Genomic DNA, 6,521 nt, shown 5'->3' with positions numbered 1-6,521 from the left:
CCTATGTCCCTCAACAATCTTTGTGAGTGCTGTGCAGAGAATCTTGTTAGTACTCTCAGCTTGTCCATTGGTCTGGGGATGATAGGGTGCAGAACGCTTGTGAATTACCATAAATTCTTGAAGCAAAAACTCTATGACCTCATTCACAAAGTGCACACCTTGATCACTAACAATCTCGATAGGTAAGCCATAGCGTGTAAACACGTACTCATACAAGAACTTGGCTGTGGTTCTGGCATCATTTTTGACTGTAGCCTTTGCCTCTACCCATTTGGTCAAATAGTCAGTTGTGACTATAATATATTCGGCATGCGTGTGACGAGCTGGAGGTTTAATGGGACCAACAAAATCAATACCCCATTTTGCAAAAGCACGTGTGCTTAACATAGGCCGCAATGGCATATTGTCCTTTGTGATGGGAGGTTTGGTCCTTTGACAATCGTCACAACGTTTTACATATTCTTCGGCATCCATTTGTAATGGCATATTGTCCTTTGTGATGGGAGGTTTGGTCCTTTGACAATCGTCACAACATTTTACATATTCTTCGGCATCCATTTGTAAGGTTGGCCACTAAAGCCCAGACCACCTAATCAACTTAGCTGTGGTGTTGCCCGAAAAGTGTGCACCCCCAACACCTGCATGTGCATGAGTCAAGATTTTCAAGTAGTCAGCTTCACATACACACATGCGCAAGTTACCATCCTTGCCCCTCTTGTAGAGTTGGTTCTCTATCAGCAGATAGTTGGCCGCTTCAACTTCAATAGCATGCTTTTGATATCTAGGAATTTTTTGATCAGTATGACCATGCTGAAGATATTCCACAATATACTTACTCCAACTTGGTGTAGTTGAAATTTGGAATAATGTGACATTATGAATTGGCTGTTGAATTTGACATGAAGCACAATTACGAACAAATTTTTCAGCATCCGCATGCATGGTAGGCCACCATTGCCCATCCTGAGATATACGTCACACACAAGTAGTAGCTGATGCATGGATTCCACCGATACCCACATGTGCCCATTCCAAGATCTCCTCATATTGATCAGGGTTAGGTATAAGTCGCAACACTCCATCATTATCCTGACGATATAATCTCCCTGAGATTAACTTGAATGGTCGCCATAGGTCCACATTAGGACCCGCTAGTTGTATCTGCCCACTTGTCAAAATTTCCAAGATGGATTCAGACCATTTAGGAGCTGTCTCTACAAGGAAAAGTGTTGAATCTAACATATCATCATCCACACCCACAGGAGCTTCGCCAGAGGTGATTCGAGACAAATGATCTGCCCTAAGATGAGTTGTACCTTTTCGGACTGCCACTTCAAAATCAAACTCAAGAAGGATGATAAACCACCTCACAATCCTTCTAGTTGCACAAGGCTTATTCACCAAATATAGCAATGCTTGATGGTCCACAAAAAATATGAATTTGTTTGCCAAAAGGTAATGGCGAAACTTTTTCACTGCATATATCATGGACAAACCTTCTCTTTTTGTTGTGGTATAATTCTTCTCAGCATTGTTCAACTGTCGGCTAGCATATGAGATTGGGAAATCCTTATTATGTTCACCCGATTGATCCAAAATACATCCAATTGCAAAGTTTGAAGCATCAATATGGACATGAAAGATTTGGTTCCAATCTGGTGCCCGTAAGATGGGTGCAGTCACTAATGCTTGCTTCAACTTTTCAAAGGATTCCTCACACTCATCAGTCCAATTAAACTTTACAAGAAGAGCATATAATGGTCTGGCTAGGACAGCATACATGTTGATGAATCGACGATAATAGCCACAATGTCCCATGAATGTTTGTACCCCTTTAGGGTTAATAGGCTAAGGTAATGAGACAATGACATCAATTTTATCCATATCTGTTGAAATCCCATTGCGAGAAACAATATGGCCCAAGATTTTTCCTTGTCTTACCATGAATTTACACTTGTCAGGATTCAAGCATATACGATAAAGTTGACACTTTTGAAACACAAGTTTGAGGTGTTCTATATGATCATCACGCTCTTGTGAGTGAACACATAAGTCATCCATGAAGATCTCAAGAAATTGCCTAAGGTACTCCTTGAATACATGACTCATTAACCGCTGAAAGGTTGCTGGTGCATTTGTTAGACCAAATGGCATAACACGATAGGCAAAGATGCCATCTTCAGTATAGCAAAGGCTATCTTGTGTTGATCCTTTGGATCAATTGACACTTGATTGTAACCGGAGAATCCATCCAAGAAACTATATGCCTTTTTCCCTGCAACTCGTTCCAAAACATGATCCGTGATTAGAAGTGGGTAATGATCTCGTACAGTAGCTGCATTCACCTTCTTGAGGTTTACACATACTCGAAGTTTTCCATTTTTCTTGGGCACCACTACAATAGGGGAGACCCATTCAGTGTGTTCAATCTCATAGATAAACTCTACCTCTAAGAGCTTGTCTATTTCTTCTTTTATCTTTCGTGCAAAATTCTCATTGTAAGTATAAGGAATGGAATTGTATGCTGACATATGCTTGGATGGACCATCATATGAAACCCCTGGGCAGGGAAGGGTTGTGGAATGTATGCCTCATCTGATACACTTCGATTACCCTTAAGTCTCTCAGTGTTGAAATCCCTACATGAGGCTCCACACATCCACAGATCTTCTCGCCCCTCTGACAATGTAACTCTTGAGCCCTCAGATGAAGCAGAATCAAACTCATCTATTGGAGACCTTGTTACATCACGATATGAGTGATTCTTTAGGTTGACCCTTGTGATGACAGAATCATGTCAGAGGCACAAATAATTGTATCCCCAATCTTGAATCATTTGAAATTGTTGCATGAATGGTCTACCCAATATCACTTCATAGTTTGGATGTTTTCCAAAATCCACTACTGCAAAGGTGTGCTCATATTCAATCCCACATGTGGTGACCAATATGTTCTCAAGCAGCCCAAGGGGATGTTCTAAGCTTCCATCTGCTAGCTGCAAGCGCATCCTGGTACTCCTAATAGCTGGTTTGCCCCACTTTTCCCAAATGGACCTTGTCACAATGCCCAATCCTGCACCATTATCAAGTATTGCAGTTGAAGCTACTTTTCGCACTTCTAATGGGAGGGTAGCATTTCCCTGATCGTCCTCACAAAATTTTCCTACTTTGTTGATAGGAAGTGGCATAACATGCTTTGTCTCAGGGTGTATAGTACAATGATGGTAACCCTTTTGTAGCAATACCTACTCTGACAAACATGTGGCAATATCATTCCACAACTCAGGTCGAAGCTTTATCAAATCAAGCAAAGGTAAGGTATAAGCCACTGGTGCTGACAAAATAGCTTGCATGATACCCATATCCATCTCCTTTGTCAACCTTTTATGCATGGAGGGTATCCTCAAGGTTTGAGAACAGTTCTCATATTCTCCCAAATATGATGGTAAGGTTTTCTGCTTGGGCATCTAGAGTTGTTTTCTGTGCCCCTGGTAAAATCCACCTCAGAGAATGGAGGTGAAATGATAGAGGACATATTCTCAGAGCATTCGTGTAGACATATTGTAGTCTCACATTGAGTGTTAACCCCATAGTGTCAGCTTCAAATGGATTAAAAGATCTTGTGGGTGTCCTATTTGGGGCTAAGGGATGACTATTTGACGACCCTAGATTGTCCATGGACAATGAGCTAGTTGTTCTGGAAAGGGTCTCAGATTGGGATTCGGAAAAGGTTTCAGCAATATCTGCCAAATTTCCTACTTATTGGGTCCCACTTTCCTACGTAGGTACTCTAGAAGGTGCCCTAGGCCCTATGGCTGTGTCTATATGACGTCCCGACCGCAAGTGCATAAGGTCAAATTTTTTGGTTTTTTATTTTTATTTTTTTAATTAGACAACTATATATATATATATATATATATATATATATGTATATATATATATATATGTATATATTTTTTTTCTTCCTAACCCCTAAATGCAACTAAAGTAAATATGTGTGTAACTATCTATCCTATTTTTTTATTTTTTTATTTTTGATTTTTTAAATTATTTTTTTAATTACACAAAAATATGAATTACGCTAAAAAAATACTAATTATGCACAAAATTACAAAAATTTAAAACAATGCAAGTTACACTAATTATGCAAAAAATTACAGAAATTTAAAAAAATAAAAAATTATAAAATATGCAAAGAATATGGACTCCTTAAAAAATACATAATTTATCGAATTTTTTCTATTTCTATTTCTTTTCTTTTATTTTCTTCTCTTTTTTTTAAAAAAACTAATTACACACAAATACTAATTATGCAAAAATCACAGAAATTTAAGAAATAAAAAGTTGCAAAATATGCAAAAAATTTGGATACCTAAAAAAATACATAATTTACAGAATTTTTTCTATTTCTATTTCTTTTCTTTTCTTTTTTTCTCCTTTTTTATATTTATTATTTTATGGTTTTTTCCTTTTTTTTATTTTTTTTTAAAAATGCAACAACATAAAAATCACCAACAAAAGAAATAAAAAATAACAAATTAACAAATTAAAAAAGAAGAAAAAATACTAACCTCCTTCACACCTTCGCAGCTGCCCTCCACTCCACCGGCCTTCACACCTTCGCAGCTTCTTTCTCTGCACCTTCAGCGCCTTCTCACCTTCGCTCGCCTCTGCTTTTTTTCCTTGCATTCTCTTTGGCGCCTCCTTACCCGGCCTTCAATGGCTTTCAACAGCCTTGGCCACTGCAGCAACGCCACTTCCTTCCACGCCACCTCATGCTACAGCTACCGCCAGCCACATCTTCGCATCTTCACCCCGCTGAGCTACTCGGTAGCCGCCTGGGCTTACTTCACGCTGCCTCCCTGCCGGCCATGTCTTCGCACCAACCTTCAGCAGCCCTTCAGCTCCTTGCGCCAGTACCTTTGCCCTGCTGTGCAGTTGTGTGTTTTTTTCTTCGTCTCCTTGCCAGTCACCTCCACGCTTCCACACAGCCTTTTGCTGCCCCGCCTCCAGCTGCCAGCCGTCCTCGCTTTGCTTCTCTTCGGCCTGCTTCCGCCTCTGCCTACAGCCAACGGCCTCCTCGCTTTGCTTCTCTTCGGCCGCCTCCGCAACGGCGTCCTCGCTTTGCTTCTCTTTGGCGCCTCCACGCGGCCTTCTAAGAAGGCAAGCTCACCGCCGCCCTTCACACCTTAGCTGCAGCCGGCTTCGACTCCTTGCGGCCACTTCACACCGGCGCCCTCCACTGCTGACCGCCTTTTGTGTGTTTTTTTTAATATAACAAAAAAATAAAATTTACAACCTCTCTCCTCCTCTTTTTTTCCTTTCTCCCTTCTCTTTCCCACTCTCCTCTCTTCCTTAAGCGGGCTTCACACTTGGGAGCCTATGGAGCTTGCATAAGCTATGGAAGAGCTTAGCAACGCACCTCTTTTATTTTTATTTTTTTACTAATTACATGTTAGCGAAAAGCATGAAAGCATGAAATGACAAAAAAAAACAATGAATGTAAGCATAATGACGGTACTTGAAAAGGAATAAAAGCAATAAAACATAAAAAACAATGCGGGAGAAACCTCAACCGCTCAATGGTTTTTTTCTTATCCTAACCTTATCCACTCACACCGGGATTGCACACCCGCACTTAACCTAATCACTCAATGGTTTTGCAACCAAAAGAGGAAATAGTGGTGGTTTCCACACACTCTCAACCGGATTTGAGTCTTCTCCCCGGCAGCGGCGCCAATGGAGAGACGGAAAACTCTCTCACTTGTAGCAAGAGTAGTATGATCCACATGTAGCTCAATCCAATGGGATTTGCATCCCTTTCGGAGCTAGGGATTCAACCCGTATCGGTGCACAAAAGCTTATCCATTTAATCGAGAGAATGCTAAGAATACTACTACCATTGACATAGACTTAACACACACACAAACTCAATCTTGCTATTGCTCACTCACTCCTCATCCCACTCATTCATGCATCCAAACAAGAAGAAAGCTTAGCTATTGCATACACAAGATCAAAGCATTCTTCATTCTCAAATACTCATTTCCCTAGCATGCACACAAACCTTGAAGCTATCAATAAGAAACATGCACACTAGAGAATTGACATGAGAAGAGAGACAAATATCAACTCATTGCATTGAATTAACAAAAATAGAACTTACAACAATGTAGATGGGGAGAGAGAAGAGCTTGCACCTCTATGGGAAAAGAGGGAGAGCTAGTCTCAAGAGAGCTCAAACATGAGTTTGCCCAATGTGTCCATAAGCTCTCAAATGAGCCACTTTTTATACAAAAACTCTAAAACTCCCAAAAGTTCCCATGTGGGATTATTGTCAAGCCCACTCCCACACTCATCTACAACTTGGAACTCTTTACAAGAGCCCTAAACATCTTTTTGTTACATCCTTGCATTGATCTTCACTCATCCACTCGTCACGCAACACTAACTCATGGGCCGGATGGGGTTAGGCTGGAATAAGTAGAGTTTTAATAATAAAATTGATCAATAGGAATATGC

The sequence above is a fragment of the Cibotium barometz genome, chromosome 39 (genome assembly GCF_041138505.1).
Source record: "Cibotium barometz isolate CiBa-2024 chromosome 39, ASM4113850v1, whole genome shotgun sequence".
Classification (NCBI taxonomy): Eukaryota; Viridiplantae; Streptophyta; class Polypodiopsida; order Cyatheales; family Cibotiaceae; genus Cibotium; species Cibotium barometz.
This window is presented reverse-complemented; position numbering follows the sequence as displayed.